Source organism: Oxyura jamaicensis, chromosome 15 (genome assembly GCF_011077185.1).
Source record: "Oxyura jamaicensis isolate SHBP4307 breed ruddy duck chromosome 15, BPBGC_Ojam_1.0, whole genome shotgun sequence".
Lineage (NCBI taxonomy): Eukaryota > Metazoa > Chordata > Aves > Anseriformes > Anatidae > Oxyura > Oxyura jamaicensis.
In genome coordinates this window covers 5,345,592-5,362,995 of record NC_048907.1, presented here as the reverse complement: position 1 = coordinate 5,362,995, position 17,404 = coordinate 5,345,592, and the positions used below count along the sequence as shown (strand labels likewise).

Sequence of the window (17,404 nt, the reverse complement as noted above, 5' to 3'; positions counted from 1 at the left end):
CGGTGAGAGGCGGCGGCGGCGGCAGCCGGAGCCCAGCGAGCCGGGCCCAGGCAGGCGGCCGAGCCCCGGGGACCGGCTGTGGGGGGGCCCCGCGCCATGCCCGGCCCTGCCCCGCGGTAAGGAGCTGCCGGGGCCCTCCGAGGCTGCGGCTTGGGGGCGGGCGGAGGGCCGGGGCCTGGCGGGGGGCGGCCGGGCGGGCGGGCGGGCGGCTGGGGGCCGCGGCTCGGCTCGGCTCGGCTCGGCCTGGCACGCCCCCCCGGCCTCCGCCTCCTCCTCCTCCTTCTCTTCCTCCCCTTCCTCCTCTTTTTCCTCGGGGGGCTTGGGCTGCCGGGGGAGAACCCTCCCCTGGTCCCGCCGTGTGGGCCTCACCCGGCTCCGGCCGCCGCCTCTACGGCCCTTTCGCCGCGGCTCCTGGCCGGCCTCCTTTCCTCCCGGCCTCCTTCCCTCCGTCTTCACCTCCCTCGCTGCCCGCCGAGGCCTCGCTCCCCGCCTCGTCTCCTGCGAGGCTTCTCCTGCCGCCGCCTTCAGCCCCCCCCCCCCGGGGGGGGGGGGGCCGAAATTTTCTTCCCCCCCCCCCCCCCCTCCAGTGGCAGGACCCGGTGCGGCTTTGGGCGTTCGTTTGTGGGGTGTGAGGGCTCTAACCGTGCCTCTTCCCGTCTTGTTCTCGACAGCTCTGCTCTGTTGATGGGATCCCAGCAGATGTTGCCCTTCTCTGGTAAGTGGTGGTTTGCGCTGCCCCCCGGCCCCAGGTATGAATCCTTTGGGTTTTGGTTAAGAGGAGCTTCAGCTTTTGCGTGTAGTTGTTCCCTTTTCTGTCCTTTCTTCTATGGAATGTTGTGTTATCAACAGGTGAGCTCTCGTGTTCCCTCGCGTCTCTCTGTACAGGAAACTGATTCTCTTGTCGTGCTCGCTTCCCTCCCTGGGGGAAGGCTGGTTATGAACTCATAACTCTTGCAGACTTTACATATGAGAACTGCTTTTCTCCTGTCCGAGTCCCCCACCTGTTTGTTTTCTTGTGCCATGAGCCCATACAATCACGTGCAATAAGGGTTTCTTTTAGAGGAAGAGAGCTTGGCTAGGGGATCACATAAAGTAGTGCTGAGCGTAGAGGTACAACTTAGCTTTATGGTGAAAATAAAGGGATATCTTAAATTCCTAGGTTAGTTCATCGGGAAGGGATGGCAGTGCGGCTGAAGGAACTGTGGCGGGCTTTCTGCAGTGCCTGTCATGCTTGAAGCTTTAGGTGGAGGGCTGAGGTGCTTTTGCCTGTTCCTAAAGAAAGGCTCCTAGTATTTGAAAATCTTTTGCTGGCAGAGAAGGAGTTCATATGAAGGAGCGCTTGTAGATAACTCAAAGGGAGGAGCATCGACATCTGATACACACATCGCTTCGGCTGTGGTTTTAGAGGATAGAAAAAACGCTTTCTTTCATAGTACAGGAAATGCTGTGGACTGCAAGTGTTGAAATTTTCTGCAGATAAGTAAAGGCGGGGCATGGGATTCTGAAATGCTTCACCGAGAAGTTTGGGTGCCTGCTTCGGAGTTCGGGGAGGGGCAAAGGTGCGGAAACAGTAATGTTGAGCAGTGGTGGTTTCTGGCAATAACTCGGAAAGGTGCTTGTCCTACTTCAGATTATAGGCTTCCAGGAGTGATACGCTGAGTCAAGCTTGGTTGTCTTGCTAGCAGTGCTACAGGTTCCTATTCAGGATATCGCTAGTGTCCATTGCTGTTAGCTGTCAGTGCTAGAAATTAGTAAAATGTTAGCCAGCTTCAGAAATAACGTGCAACCTACAGATGATCCCTGTGGGTGGAATAGGCCATCCTGATAAGCTCTTGTTTTCTCACAAAAATGGCCATCTGCAGCTGAACAAGATGCAAGTGCGGCGTGCCCGAGCTTCTGAAGGCAGAGGATACAGTACTTTATCTTCGATCTTGTTCCACCTACGTGCCACGCAGGGTGGCGGAGAGAAATATGTTGTCAGCCCTTCGAGAGTAGGAGGACTGAGCAGTGCTCTGCTGGCAATTAACATGTACGCGTGGAGTAACGTAAGGAGAAGGGTGGCGTTAGGCTGCTGGAGCGATGGGATGAGCCTGACAAGGCTGCTGGAGCAAGGGAGAAGGAACTGTCCCTGGACACCAGGGACCGGCCTCTCCTGCTTGACAGCGGTGGTGTCCTGGAGCACGTGCCCGCAGGTGGTACAATAGCACTCAGCAAATGTTGTAAACCAGAGCGAAAATCCCAGGTACTGGAATGTGCCTGTGTTTCATAGTTGCTTTCGTTGGCCGAATCAACTGATGTGACTTGGAAATGGTTCTTTCAGAATAAGCTCCCCAGCACTGAATTATCTAATCCTGTTCTGTGCTGGGATGCGCGACTGTTCTGCCTTCGTCTCTAGCTGGAGTGGCCGGTGGTGTGAAGGGCTGCCTGTAGGTCGCATATGGGCTCTACATCTCCAAGAGAAGAGCTTCCCGACTTTGAATTCCACCCCTTTGTGGATGTTGGTGCCGTAACTTTCCAATGCTTTTAAGAAAGCTTTGGGAGTATGCCCAGCACTCAAATAATGCTGTAATTCTTGTAATTAACCACATTTTGAAGACCGTTATTCCTTTATCTTTGTGAAGTTTGAAGATTAAAGGCTGATTGAGTGGCTTGTATGACAGACTTAAAAGTGAAGTTCGTGCTAGTTTAGGAGTTGAAATACTGACTTCTTCCTCAGGCCTCCTCTGCCCAGTGAAGAACTGAAGACCCCAGCTTGCAATGTGCTGTAACTTCTCCCTTGGAGGCATTAATCTGAAGCGGTGCAGGATTGCTGTAGCCAGATGGCTGTATGGACTTGCACATGTGACAATTTCTTGTCTGCTACTTGTGGGATGGGCAAAAGTCACAGACTGGCGTCGTTTGGTGTCAACTTCTTATTCAGAATGTAGCTGGGAACGGAAACAGCCAAGACTTGCTCAACTCTCCACCCCAAAGGCAGGGGCCGCCAGCTGACAGAATGTGCTGGTCATTGTAGGGCACGCGTTGTAAGCTAGAGGGAGAATAGCCTAGAGCCGGCCTTCCCCTCCTGCTTAGCAGCTTCTGGTGGTGGTGTAAAGGAGGTGAACGCCAGGGTGATTCTAGGAGGTAGTGTTTTTGAGGCAGTGGTACCTTTACCTTCAGTCGGGTACTGTGCGGCGGGGCTGTGTCGGTGATGGGAGCTGGAGCTGCTTTGGTCGCCTTCAGGAAGCAGCAGTGTATGCCTGGAAGGGAAACGTTGGAGCTGCAGCTCTGCACCATGCAGCGTGAGCCGGGGAAGAAAAGCAAAGGCTTTCTGGAATGGTAATTGAAATAGGTAAGCTATTTCTGGAGTCATCGTCCATGAAAAATAACTGTTTTTAAAGGATTAACTCGAAATACAGTTGCTGATACCTAGCATTGGTTTGTCGTCTGAAATACCTCTGACTGAGAACTGTACTCTAAGGTGTAGGAAGAAGCAGTTGGGTTGACGTGTGTCTGGTTGCTGGTTCAGCTGCGAACTGGAAATGCGCTCTGCCGCTCTCACAGGGGTGTCGCTGGCTACCTGTTAATGCTGCACGTAGCTGCAGCGACGTAGGCTTGGCATGGTTCAAAGTTTAAGGCCTGTGTGTGCATGACTGGGGTGTGCATGAGTGAGGCAACTAAGAGTGAGATGTTGTAACAGGGGTCCTGTAGCTGGGGGAACCCTTCCCAGCTCTGATCAGAAGCAACAGCCTCTGCACAGGACTGCCCGGAGGGGGCCTTCGTGCCCGGCCTTGGGGCAGCTGGGTTTGGGGAGGCTGGACGATGGGTGGCCTTCAGTCATATTGTAGCTAAACTCATACAAGTTGCGCTGCTGAAGTGTTACCACGCTTCCAAATTGAATATTTTAAGCAAATTTGGAGTGACTTTTGACCTCAGTTCTCCATCAAATTGTTCTCCGGCTTAGGAAGAGCTGGGCAGTGGCCAACGCCAGGGCTCGTAGCAGTCGGGGGTCTCGTGCAGCACTGGGACTGGTCCTAGCTGTGAGCCCTGAGCCTGGCCTGGAAAACGGTCCTGGCAGCTGCGGAATTGGCTTGAAGCTGGAACAAAATTAGAAACTTGGTGCGAGCCCTCCTCTCCTTTGGAAGGGCTGGGTGTTTGAAGGGCAGCTGGAACAGCCCATCGCCCTGACGGGTGGCTTCGTCACAGCGAGGGCTGTTACAGGGCACGTTCAGGTGCTTGATCTCGGGAGATCAAGAGGCAAGGTGCCTCTGAATTCCAGAACGTGGCCTAGAGGATGGTTAATATGTGTAGGAAAGATGATGCATTTGTACTCCGATAACTGAATTTGATTTCTTTTTTCCCTTGTCCTCCTTCCTGTTGTTCCTGTTGACCTCAGACTGTTCTGTGCTTACCTGTTTGCTTCTTGGTCCAATTACTCCCGCGCTTTCTGCAGAGTGACGGTTTCCGTGGGGTTGGGCAGGGTTTCTGCACAGCATCTCCTCTCACGTGGTGGCTGCTACCAGCTTCTGGCGAGGAGTTGAAGCCTCCAGTGTGAGGAGAGCTCGACAGCTCTTCTGCTTTGTGGGCAAGCACATGAACGTCAGAGGTCTCCGAGTACTCTCCTTTTTGTCTTCCATGGCTGAGCTTTAAAATAAGACACTGTGGTTGTTTCTAACCTGGTTACAGGACGTATCCACTTAAACATTCTCTTCCTGCTGGATTAGGTCCGTGAGAAGATCCTGTTGGATCCTGCAAGGCTGGAGCAGGGCTTGGGTACTTGGAGTATTGACTGGGACGGCTTTGCAGCTGCATGCATCCGCAGCTGGAGGCATGTCGTAAGCTCGAGGCTGAGCATACTGGGGGATCATTGGGTATCTTGATTTTTTGGATTGCTTTAATTTCAGAACTGAAGTTATTCTTTTCTGGCGCTGTCTCTAGCAAATGTGCAAGGTCTACCCTATCAGGTCCTACTTTCTTTAGCCATTACTGGGAAAAGAACTGGAAAAGATAATTTTTAATTCTGTGTCAGCTTCCTACTTCTCAAGGAAGCAACATTGTCAAAGTATCGTGCTGCTTACGTCCAATTTTCCCATGAGTGCCGTATCTACTTGACTCCTAGGGAAAAGACTTTGTTGTAGTCTCTTAACCTTTCCACACTGATAAAGCAGGCTTTCCTTCAGGAAGACTGGTGGAAAGCTATACATCAGGGTTTAGCTGAGATTTCTGAAAACAAAATAGCTTGAAATAGAGATCTGTAGCTAAGGTGCCTGTCTGTAGGATGAAGTGTCTTGTGCGTATCAGTCTAAATGGTTTCTTGAAGTGTTTCTGCCTGTTCTGGTGCGGTACGAGGTTAGCTCCTAGAACACAGTCAGTATGGGGGGAGGTAATGCACTTCAGGTTGAATTTGTGGAGGAAGACTGTTGTGTTGCCATAATTAAGCCTTTGTAGCTTTCCTTTCTGATCCCAGAGGCGTATGCCCTGGTGCAGGCACTACGGAGATGCTGCTAGCACTGTTTTCTGTTGCCCTTCTGGGGGCCTCATTTGCTTCTCCTGCTTTGGGATTAGAAACTAGGGCTATATTCAAAGCATGAATTCTGTAGCGCTACCTGAGAGAACAGAGCTTCAGGAAGAAATAAAAATAGTTTCTCTTTCTCTGTGCATTTAAGAGAAGGCTTTCGCTCAGGCTCGACAGAACAGAACTTTTCTCTGGTGCTGCTTTCTGTCCTGGAAGTGCCTGGGGGAGAGGACAGAAATGCCTGTCTGCTGCAAAGCGCAGCTGGAAATGGAGTCTGAAGACGAGATACATTTGGCTGGCTTTCCGAACCGCTCTCGGACGATGGAGCAGAAGACAGGACTCCCTCCTGTGAGCAGTGCTTTAGGTAGGGGCGATGTGGGTCTTAAGCCTTCCAGTCCTTCGAGCGTGACTCCTCCGTTTCAGTCCAGTTTGACTGTTCTGTGCAAGTAGGCTTATTTTTTTGTGTGCGTTGGTACGTCTGCTGGGAGGGTTTCAGAAAACAGGTGGAAAATCTGATCTTTCCTTGAGTCTTCATGTCCTGTAGGGTTTGGATCCTGATAAGACAAGGGCAGACTACTAGATTTCCGATTTCATTAAGTCAAAAATGTAGCTGAAAAAATTGGAAGGGGTGTGTGTGACACTGAAGGTGGAATTGAAGAAGTGGTAACAAAAAGAACAAGCAACCCAAGGTTAGGGACAACTTGCGCCTCCCGTACCTGTGGGGTCTCAATGTCTCAGCATCCTGCGGCAGAGGTTATGTGGGTGAGTCCGGTCGGTGCTTCTGGGGGGAAGCCCAGCTTTTGGTGAGGAGCAGCTCCCAGAATGGTCCTGTGCGCTGCCTGGGGCAGAGCTGATCTGCTGTGACTGGGATGCTGTCAACGTGAGTGTTAGCAGCTCCTGGAAGTGGTTGTGGCAAGGTTTGAAATTGGGAAGTGTTTCCTTGGCATTTCCTATCTGTTTTTTAGCCAGGAACCCAGCAGCCTGACTCCTTGGTTTCTCTGCAAGTAGATCACGAAAGGGAGTGAGCTTGTTGCTGTGGCTGGCTGATTTCATCTCTTGTAGCCATAATTGACCTAAATGTGTACCTGGGAAAGCTCTACTTACCGCGTTGCTATCTGTAAGCTTGTAATTGCTATCATTGAAACTCAAAGCGGAGATAAAACGAGGTGCTGTGAGGTTCTGTCACCCCTAATTACACCTGATGGGACGATCACTTTGAGACCTCTCCAGACCCAGTTCTGGGCCTGTTGAGCTCTTTGGGTTCACTTGTCTGTCACCTTCGTGTGGTCTCTGACTTTCAGAACTATTACCAGAGCTTGCTTCGACTGTTCCGTGGGTTCAGTAAGTTCAGGCTCTTAAAACATTTGTCTGTGTACTGAGAAAGAACCGATGATCAAAAGGGGAAGCTGCAAGATCAAAGCTCACCTGCGTATCCCGGAGGCAGACTTGCTTGTAAATTAATGAGAGGCCATTGCTCCAGCCCTCCTGTAGTCAGTTTGCTGTGGTTTGAATAGAGCAGAAACGCTGAGTCCTGTGAGCTGATAGCTTTGCTTTTATTCAGTTTGAGTTTATTTACTTCTCTCACGACAGTAGTCGTGGCACTGTTGTGCGGTACCTGCAAGCTCTCCGTGTCTCCAGAATCTTCGTGGTACCTGACAGGCTGCACTGATGAGTCCAATCCTGCTTCCCACTTCTGGGGACGTGGCTAGTGGACGGAGGCACTGCTAAACTTCTGATCCAAGAGACTTGACTGAAGTGCCTGGACATACCGCGTTCCTGGGTTCTTTTTATTTGCCTTTAAATGGAAGCAGAATGCAAGTGAAGCCTATTTAATGTAAGCTTGTAGGTTTATTGCCTCTGCCTGCAGACCTTGTTCCCATCTGAGCACTGTGCATGTTTTTCCTGAGTGGATAAACTTTGCATCAAATGAATGACTAATCCTTATCACACAAGCGTTCATCTTTACAATTAAGAGTTCCTGCTCTTTAATTGCACGGTGATTGGACATACTAGTCATGAGTACGTTTGAGAGCTCAGATTCTTCATTTTCTCTCACTGCTGGTAGCAGGAATTTGCTGTGAACGGGGCATTATATTCTGGTTGGATACCCATTATAATTAAATTCTCATCTTTGTCTATGTTCAGTGAACCTTTCTTTGAGAAACTTCCAAAAGAATGTACCTTTTTGCACTTTGGGAAAATCGGAACTCGGGGAAAAAAGGGGAAGATGGGAACAAGGTCAATATTCTGAGGTCTGCTAGGCTTTCCTTATAGGTTTGGCTAATGGATTATGGTTGAGGCATGGTTGTTTTCTAATGCAGAATACAATAGCTTGCTTGTTTTCTTTTCCTTTGGACTGGAATCTCTTAATCCCTTCGGGCTCAAGTGTGAGTATCACATGATTTGGAGGTGTTTGGTTAGTGTGCCTTGCTGCTGCAGAGCATCCCTGTGCGTAACAGATGAGTAGATCAGGACAGCAGGGAGAAGCAATGTGGGAACGTTCAGTTTTGGAGACGCATGTCGAAGTTGTTAATGCTTTGCGGGTGTGTGTTCTGGCAGAAATAAGGGCCAGTGGCTGGCTAGTTAGGTTTCTTGCTGTGCAGAGATCAGCTCTCTGCTCTAAAAGTCCTAGCTTGTAAAGAGTGTTCCAGCTTTCGAATATACTGATAGTATCCTCGTACCTCCAGCATACCTCCAGGTGTCCAAACCATGTTTTAGGGGATTTGGATGGAACCTTCCTTGCAGGAGAGCTAATCCATGGTCCTTCTTTGAGAACCTGACTGTATGGGACATTGGAGGATACCTGGCTGAGTGGTCACTCATAAAGGCTCCTTGAAGTAAAACTAGTGTAAATGTTCACAAGCAGCTCATCTCAGACAGGAGCTTCTTACAGAGCTTCAGCACAGTAACAACACCCCTGGTCACTGCAATGTTGCTTTCTCTTCACTTCCAGCTTTAGTAGCTGGACCTAAACATTTTCCATGTATCTGAAAGTGGAATTTTAGCTTTTAAATGGTAGAAATAATGCTGTTACTCGGTGAAGTAACTACCAAACGCTGATCTCTAGTGGAAGGACGAGACGAGTGAGTATATGATTGGGGTTTTCTAAAACTACTCAGTTTGCAGCATTGTAGGGAATTTACTATTCAACACTGTGATGCTGACCTGAGGATGGAAGCAAACTCCATTGATTGAGAAGATACTGATCTTGACTGTCAGTGTTGCTTTTGCCAAATTCGGTGCATTAAGCACCAGCTCGCTGTTGCTCTGCTTGGAGTAGCTGCAGTAACTGATTGTAGCAGCAGCTGAAGCCTGCTTCTTCCCAAGCTGTTTCGCTTGGGTTGAAAGAAATGCAAAAAAAAATCAGGGAGCTCTAGTCCTGGTGGTTCTGCTCATCAGGAAAGCAAAAGACCACTTGTCTGGACTGAGGTGTTGACATGCAAGCTGGTTTAAGAGCTGTCTGTCTTTCAGTTGCTCGGCCCCTCTAAGTCCTCTGCAATTTTTCTGCCACCTGGGCTCTTCTGTGAGCTCTTGGAAGGCCAGTGACAGCCTGCCAGGAGAAGGGGCTGAGGATGGGAACGGCTCAGTAATTCACTGAGATAAGAGCAATGCCAAACCTGCTGTTAGTGATTCACCGTGGAGTGGGAAGCAACCCTGAAACCTGCCTGATGCGATGCCTACCTGCGGAGGGTGGTTACGTTCGGTAGTGTCACTGCTGGCTGCTGCCTGAAGTGACTGGGTGCGAGTTCGTCTGGGGCACTTGGCCCACGGAGCCATGGCCAGAGGAAGAAGGGCTTTTGCTTGATTGTACGAGGTTGGTGTAACAGGGACACTGAGCTATTTTTCACTTTGTCTCAAGCCTATTTCTCGTTAAGCTGTTTGTATAAGGTACGAGTTCAGGTGCTCCTGGCCTTTGAGGGTCACGCCCAGAGAGCAGTCCTATTAAAACTAATAGTGATCTTGCATCATTCCTTAGACGGTGAGCTCTCATTCAGCACTAAGGTATGAAGACTTTTCCTCTTGCATAAGAAGACTTGATTTGTTCTGGTTGAGGAAGCAGTTTGGCAGCTCACTAAAGGGTAAGTTGTGTGCTGTTGTGCCCCGTAGCTTATTTTTCTAAGCATTACTATTTCAAGTTACTATCCAGCTTTCTAAACTCTCTTAGTACGTCCGACTACCTGATACTAGACCAGTGATTAAGCAGCTGCAGTGATTATCAGGTCAGCCCTTGCTGAATGCAGTCCCTTTACTGCTTCTGGCATACATCTTGCTTTTAGATGCAACTTGTTTGACATTCAAATTAGAGACCTAGCAGGGCTAAGTCTAAACTGCTTGAACTTATTTCAGGGGCCCCAGAATTATGATATGGCTTAATTTCTAAATATCTATAGCTGTTCTTGCTTTTTCTAGTTCTAAAATTCAGAACTTTTCCTAGTTCTAAAATTCAGTAGTAATTCCCTAGTAGCTAAAATTCAGTTTTCAGTCTAATCAGAAACACATGCTGCCATGTTAAACCCAGCAGAACAAGTAATGTGCTAGTTAAAGAATTTCAAAAAACCCTGCGGATTCAGTAATGTTTTTTGAGCTAAGTGACTTACCGTAGGCAAGGAGCAATAAGTTACAACATGCCTTGTCAAAAGAAGTCAGTGTCAAATGTAACTCATATCATGGAAAGAACAAGAAGGGATTTAAGGTTTTTGTGCAAGAATTGTGGTGTTGGAAGTAAGCACATGGGCTGAGGAGAATCTAGTTAAGTTTACAGTTTTTTTTAAAAAACAGGCATAATGCCAAAAACCTTCCAAAAATTTGTGTTTAAGCTCTACGATTCTTATAGTGAATCTTGCCAAGACAGTTAATAATTCGTAGAGCTAGTTTGAATTTCCAGGCTGGGTGTGGAGACCAGTATGCTTCTGCAGGTGGAGAGAATGCTCAAGTCTGTTCAGGTAGATTGTCAGTCCCGGTGGTTTTGGTGCTGGAAAGTTGTGGGATTTTTTTCTTTTAAGGAATCTGAAGATGTGGCTGTAAAGGGTGTGTGTGTGAGTGGTGCAGAGGCACACGGAGCCAGTTGGGTGCTCCTCTGCTTGCAGAAGGTGAGCTTTTGAACCTTCATGAATCAATGAACAGGAAACTTTGAACTGGGGTTCTAGCTCCAGTTCCCTAGAACTTCAGGCCTCCTAGCTGGTTTTGGAAAACTTAGGAGGAAGAATAGGGTCCCTGTGTGTGCTTGGTTTTCTTAAGATCTGCTTGGTTATTTGTGGCTCGTTAAAATGCAAAAGGTAAAGAATTCCCTAGGCCCGATTTAAGGATGGCTTGCTGAGCTGAAGGGTGGTAAAACAACTCAGTGCATCATGTTTGCAAAAGAAAACAATCAACATCATATTTCAATGGAAGTGAGTCAAGTTCTGCAATTCTGTTCTCCCCTAGGTGACTTTATGCTAAGTATTGCTGAAAGACTTGACAGATTCTGCATGTTGAAACAGATATGATGGATTAAAGCTGGTCTGAGGAATCTCTTGCTTATTAGCTGGCTTCTGAGCAGCCGCTTTACCTGTAACCCCTCAAAAATCAATGCTGATAACTTAGATGCTTTGATTTTAATAACATCTTAACCAGAATTCTTAGAATTTAAAAAGCACATGGATATTTTTATGGCAGGAGAATGTGGAAGAGAAAGTTGTGAATCTTTCTGTGAAGCTGAGAATCCATAATCACGCTGTGAGTGACAGCTCAGCCTCTAAATGGAATTCAGAGCATCTTTGCCATGTTATAAAAAGCTTGTTGCCTGGTGCTGATCTGTTCCTTCAACATAGAGCTTTTCGTAACCTTTAAACTCTGCAAGGATAGAATAAGAATTTATCCTGTTAAAACCTGCATTTGTTTAAAGAGCCACCTCCTATGTATTCAGTGATGTCCCACATCTCTAGATTTCAGTCATTTAAATACCAAGGTGTGTGTCACTCCAAACTTACCAGGTAAGCTTTTTTTAAAACAAAGAAATAAACTTGAGCTATAGCAAACAAAACGGTGCCTATTCTGCTAAGCCCTTTTCATTCTTCAGTTTTATTAGCGTTGAACTTCTGAATTAGTATTTAGGAGCTGATCTGCAGGTGACTTGTCTGAGAAATTCAAGAGATTCTTCCAAGTACTTCTTGGATGAGGAGCATCTGACTTCAGCATTATCTTTCAAGTGATGTGTTTTACAGCATTTGATGTCATTTTACAGGTTTTCTGTTTGGGGAGAAAGGGGAAAAGTCCTTACTGGTACCTACTCTGCCAGTTTTGTTTAGATGAGATACTCTAGCCTGTACTGGGTAAGAGGATCTTAAAAATGAAGCGTTTGAAGTAGGCTGAGTGGAAGGGTCCAAAGGCTCCAATTCTGACGTAAGAACAAAGTGTAGTTTGCCTAGATAGGTTTGCCCTACTTACAAACCTTACTGAATTTTGGAAGGGAGGAGCAGAAGTTTTGCAAACCAGCGCACTTGCGTTAGGTCCTGTCTTCGTCTTTTGTGGTAGTTTGTAAAACTTTCACAGAAATGCTGCTGATATTCCCACCACCTGCTCCGTCAAGGTAAGCTCGTACGTTCATCACAGCTCACACGTGGCTTACTTCTGGTGTTCTGTCACAAGTGACACAGCCTGCTTGTAGGGAGTTTTGGGGTAGAAACCTGCATCTTAACCTTTTTTTCCCAGTTGCTTCAGTCCCATGCTGCTTCAGTTTAACATGCCGTGTTCAGCATGGCTGGCTTTACGTAATCCGAGGGGGATCTTTTAATGCAATGCTTCTAGACAAAGAATGCTGCAAGAAAAGCATTCAGCAAGTGATTCTTCAGTACTTCATCCTGCCTCTGTAGCAAAAGTGGCCTCTATCCTGAAGTGAAATTGCTGGCTTACAGCAGTCTTCCCTGGGTAGAGCGCTGCTGGCGTGGTGTCGTCGAGGCTAGGTACCAAGTGCAAGGGCTGCTGCGCAGCTTGTGCGACAGAGCTAAGAATACTGGGTGCCTGAGGGTGCTGGAATGCTGGCCTGAACTTCGGATGCAGGAAGGCCTGGGTATTGAAAGGGAACGCCTTGCTACTGATTGGAAGTTACGCCTCAAAAATGCAGCTCCTGCAACAGTTCTGTATCTCGGGCAAACTGAGCTTAAAAGCATCACCTGCAGCACAGGCAGCTCTGAGGGTTTTCCGTACCTGTGGCACCGCTTGAGCTCTGTTGGAGATTTATGCAGGAAGTGGAAGCAGATGCATTCCTTTTTGGAGCCCTATTTAATTAATTGTTAACTGAAACAGTGGAATTGCTGGTTTTTGGTATTTGCGGTACCATTTGATGTCTTAGCTGATAATGTTGGCGTGTTTTCCACAGATAAGATGTGCTGACTCCTTGTGGGTTAGGGAGTAGTGAGTTACGGGATTTGTAGATGTTAAGATGGCAACGTACATAATTCAGTCTCTAGAGCTAGTGCACTGAAACTTCCTGCTGGGAAGTTACTCAGTAACTTGGTTTTGGTCACTGAGCTGCAAATAATAATGCTGGTGGACTTAGCAAGGTTAAATGCAAAATGTACAAACAACAAATGTCTATTTTGGAGCTTGTTCCTAGGGGTAACAAAGCCTTCCTTGGTAACAGTTCTTGTGCAGATACTCATGTGGCTCTGACAAGACTAGGGATTTTGCTATTCGTGTTTAATACCTGTGCAGTTAGGGCCTTACCTCTTCTGAAGCTTTATTATACCTTACCTGTAAGTGAAGTGGTTACCGGTGAGCTTGCTGTAGTGCTGAAGGCATCATTCCCTTCAAACTTCTGGTGAGGGAAATTGAACGTATGCGTTGCTGTGTTTGCTCTGGTGTAAGTTACTTCAGAGCATTGGCAGTTCCTCCTCTGTGGGATCGTGTATCACTTTGAGGGAGAAGCTGGTCTGCTAGCACACTTAATCTATTTTTGATTTGTCAGGATCTCAAAGGTAGAAACAAAAAGCACTTTGTCCTGGCTAGTCTCATGAAGACTGACACTTGAATCCCTCTTTCTAGTCATCTATTCAGTTATTTCCTTAGCATGTTATGCTTGCTGAGTGAAGCTCATTGTTTAGTGGAAGAAAACTAAAATCGGGTCACTTCCATACAAAGGCTTTCATCTATAGGTTGAACATCTCATACTGACAATCTCAGTTCTGTTGGAACAGCTTCAAGTTCAGTCTTGTCAGGGGAAGTCAGTGAAACTTCTCTTGCAACTCTAGTAACCCCTCTGAGAAATAAAGCCGTGCCGGGCTGAGCCTTACTGCTGTCTTCCATCACATCCCTCCTGCGCCCTCTTCCTGAGCTGGGCGAGAGAGGAGCAGCGTGACTGAAGGTACCTCCTGGTGGGTACCACGCAGTGGGGCTGCTCGGCAGCTTTAATGAACAACAGCCCCCCTTGGCTTTTGGTGACCTCTCTGGAGAATCACGCATGCTTGCTTATGCTTAGGAGAGAATGGAAGTCTGACAAAATATCCTGGGAATATTGCTTGCGGGTTTCAGTTCTTGTATTATTGTATTATTTTTGTATTATCATACACCTTTCTTGCTCATTGCTAACCCCAGCTGTCTAGATACAGTGAGCGGTCTGAGTCTTTACCTTGCTATTTAAGCTTTTTGACAACTTGCTGAAGCTCTAAACATCAGGGCTTGAAACTTTTCATGCGTATTAGAGCTGTGTCAGAATTTCCATGACCCTTGCAGGTGATCATAATGTATTCAGTCTATCTGTGAGCAGCTGAGCTTGGTTTTCTACTGCTTGCTTTATGCTTTTCAGGCCTCTGTTTGCTTTTACCTGAGTTAAGCAATAATAATTGTTAACTCAAGGCATTAAACTGAGCTATCATACTGGGAGAACAAACCAACCAAATAAGCATTATTGCAACTTCCTGATAATGAAAATTCCAGTAGTGAAATATTTGATTTAATCTTTAAGCTTGGAGAAAATGGAGGTGGTGATAGAAGTGCTGCCTTATAACTGACTGCACTTCGGCAGAGCTTGATGTGTGCAGGGAGGGTTTCAGTGGCCTCACAACTACTGAGGGTAGCAGCTATTTGTGATGTTAATCCAGGGAACGTCTGGTGAGCTGCTTGCTCTTTGAGCATTTGAACACCAAGGAATGTTGTGTCCACTTAAATTCTTTAATTACTGATGCTTCCTCAGCCAGAGTCTGGATGACATTGTCTGCTTCCTTCTAGCAATTCTGTCTAGATGTACTTAAGCTGAAAACTGCAGCGTTAAGAACACTGGAATATTGCTGTCTTCCCTTTGAATCAGACAGTGGAGTCGAGCACGTCTTTAGCCTGAAGTGGGTGTCCAGAGTAGGTAAGAACCACTTTCTAAAGGGGGGCTAGGTGAGACACAAGCATCTAGCTTGAGGTGAGAAGAATTTCACTTATGGTCTCCAAGGCAGTTTCTGTATACAGCTAATATGAACAGAGCACTAAAGATGCTTCTAGTAAAGCTGGATCTTCTGACTGCAGGTGGCTTTGGCAGTTTTCTTGGCACGAAAACTTGGTTAACAAACATTGCTGTAGAAATAGTATAGGCACAGCCTCTCAAGATCCATCTGAACAGCTCTGAGCTTTGACGACTCAGCTTGATGTTCTATGTAAGAACAGCTCTGACTCACTGGAGAATGTAAGCACGTGCTTACACAAAGCAGTATCACTGTACAAGTCAGAATTGTTAAGGCTTCCAGCCTCCCAAGTTAGGGCATCAGTTCTGTCTCATTACCCTCTAAAACTGCACACTCGGACCTGTTTCTGAACTTGCTCTGTATTCCTCTGCTTACCTGTAAGCGCTCGTTTCCAGCTCCATAGGCTGAAGCACAGCTCTGTGCTCTGCTGGTTGGCTGATAGATGTGTGGATGTTGACTGCTGGGTAGGCTGCTCGGGGCTGCTGCTGCTTGGCAATAGGTGCCTGCCTGGAGGGGATTGCCACAAGGCTCAGACAAGGCTTGCACACGGGCACTCTTCATGCTCAGAGATGCTGGCAGAGCTGGCTGTTGAAGCTGTTCCCTACCAGTTCAGAGATTTCAACTGGAATAAAACTTGCCCCAAAGCTAGCTTTTGATAACGTACCCTGCTGAATTTTTCTGCTTCACAAATACTGCTGTGGCATTAGCATTATTTCTTAAATACGGTATTTTAAGCATTCCACTTATTCTGCAATAATTGCTCATAGAACAATAGAGGGTTTATAGCCTTGGATACCTTTAACAGCATTATGGAAGCTAGCTATCATGTTAACAGAACCATTCTAAATATACCTCAGCATTGCATTCTTGGTGGAGTAATAGTGACGCAAGAATTTGATTCCTGATTATGAATACATCTTGCATATGCACACGTGACAATGACAGAGCAGCACATGCTGGATTTGAAGGTAGGGTTTCTTTCACCGTGGCTTGGAGTATGGTACGAGTATCCATCGCTTTTGAAGCGTTAGGTGAGCTCAGCAGTGTGGGGCTGTTCAGAAGTGGCTGCAAGCTACAGGTCATGGGAAAATCTCAGTCCTTCAACAGAGAATGCATCTTCATTTCTGCAGGAAAACTGTGCGAAGATTGCTTTGGGCTATTTCATTGGGGGTGACTTGTCAGGAAGACATACCTGTTGTTGCCATCTGCATGAGGAGTCCATCTTCTCTTTCTGATTTCCCAGGCTCTCTGGCTTTTCCTCTTATTTAGGTTTTTCACAGCATACTTCTGTGCTAGTTTATTCCTCAACAGTCAAGTGGTTAGAGGGAAGTACCTGCTACATAATAATACTTGCAGGCTTCTGTAAGGGATGGTCTGACCTGTTCAAATGCCTGCTGCTGTCTCTAGGCTTGCTCCTGACTGCTTTCTTAATTCAAAGGAAACGCAGCGGCGTTCTGGACAGGAGGGAACTTGTATCCCAAGAGTCTATCTGAAAGACACCGTCCTAGCATAGCTGCCTGATCTCAGTGAGGGTGGATTTTCGTGAGTAGGAAATCAGTAAAAATATCTCTAAATGCTGTCTTAAACTGCCTGGCCTACTGGAAGAACCAGATGGTCTTTTGACTAGCATTGACAGCATTAGTTCACCTGGAAGTGGAAAGGAACTAGCCTTGAGTGCTGGGAGACACGACTGTCATGACTGAAGGAGCCGTACCTTGCCTCAGGCTTCCCTTAAGTGTCTTGAGTTTCTGGCAGTGACAGGCTGACTTCAGTACGGGAGACACGTGGTAGCTTGGAGCACGGAGAGTTAAAACGCTCGAAAGTCGGAGGTAAGGGACGAAAATGTGGAGAAATGACAAGCCACACTGATTCCATACCTGTGCAAGACCTATACATTAAACTTATGCTGACATGCTGCTAAAAACATCCTCTCATCCTCCTGCCTTCTGTGGAAGCAAAATGGCAGGCTTCAGTTCCTCCCTGTCTGGCTGCTTTAATTCTTCCTAAGGCTGCCATCAGAGTAGCTCTGCTTCATGCTCTGGCAGCCTTGCTTGAACTGTCAGTGCAGTCTGCAAGCCCCTTTCACTATGAATGCTGCTGGTGGAGCAGTTGATTGAGCAGTGGAAGCATGAGTAAGTCTCTCACTGGCTGGTTCTCAAGTCTGACATCATATCCAAGAATTAGATGGTTCTCTTTCACCATGAGGATAATGAAATAATTCCTACTGTGTTATTCATTAACTCACATTTCATTCAGTGGCTCCTAAGAGGATAACAAGTATGTTAGAGGTGAACTTGCACAAGACTTCTGACATCCTTTTGATAAGATAAGGTTAAAGCTGTGGCAGACGAAGTTTAAACATGAAGGTAGTGCCTCGCTGAGGCAAGTGGCATGCGGTGTATTACACTCACTGACTTTAAAACTAATTGAATCGACTTGACTTAAAGAAAATAGCACGCATCTGAAGTTGTTTGAGAAATAACTA

The 17,404-nt window shown here is 47.1% G+C and overlaps 1 protein-coding gene across 13 annotated transcripts in view; it reads left to right on the top strand.

Moving 5' to 3' along the window:
- The window catches only part of MTMR3 (myotubularin related protein 3), a 79,256-nt gene continuing 61,852 nt past the window's right edge, over positions 1-17,404 (top strand). For 9 of the 13 annotated variants that reach the window (XM_035340219.1, XM_035340218.1, XM_035340215.1 and 6 more), the window contains exons 1-2: positions 1-116; positions 672-715. The gene's annotated coding sequence lies outside the window, so the exon portion shown is untranslated. Of the gene's footprint in view, positions 117-671; positions 716-9,470; positions 9,574-17,404 lie in introns of all 13 variants that reach the window. The other 4 variants (XM_035340207.1, XM_035340210.1, XM_035340208.1 and 1 more) reach the window with 2 other exon arrangements.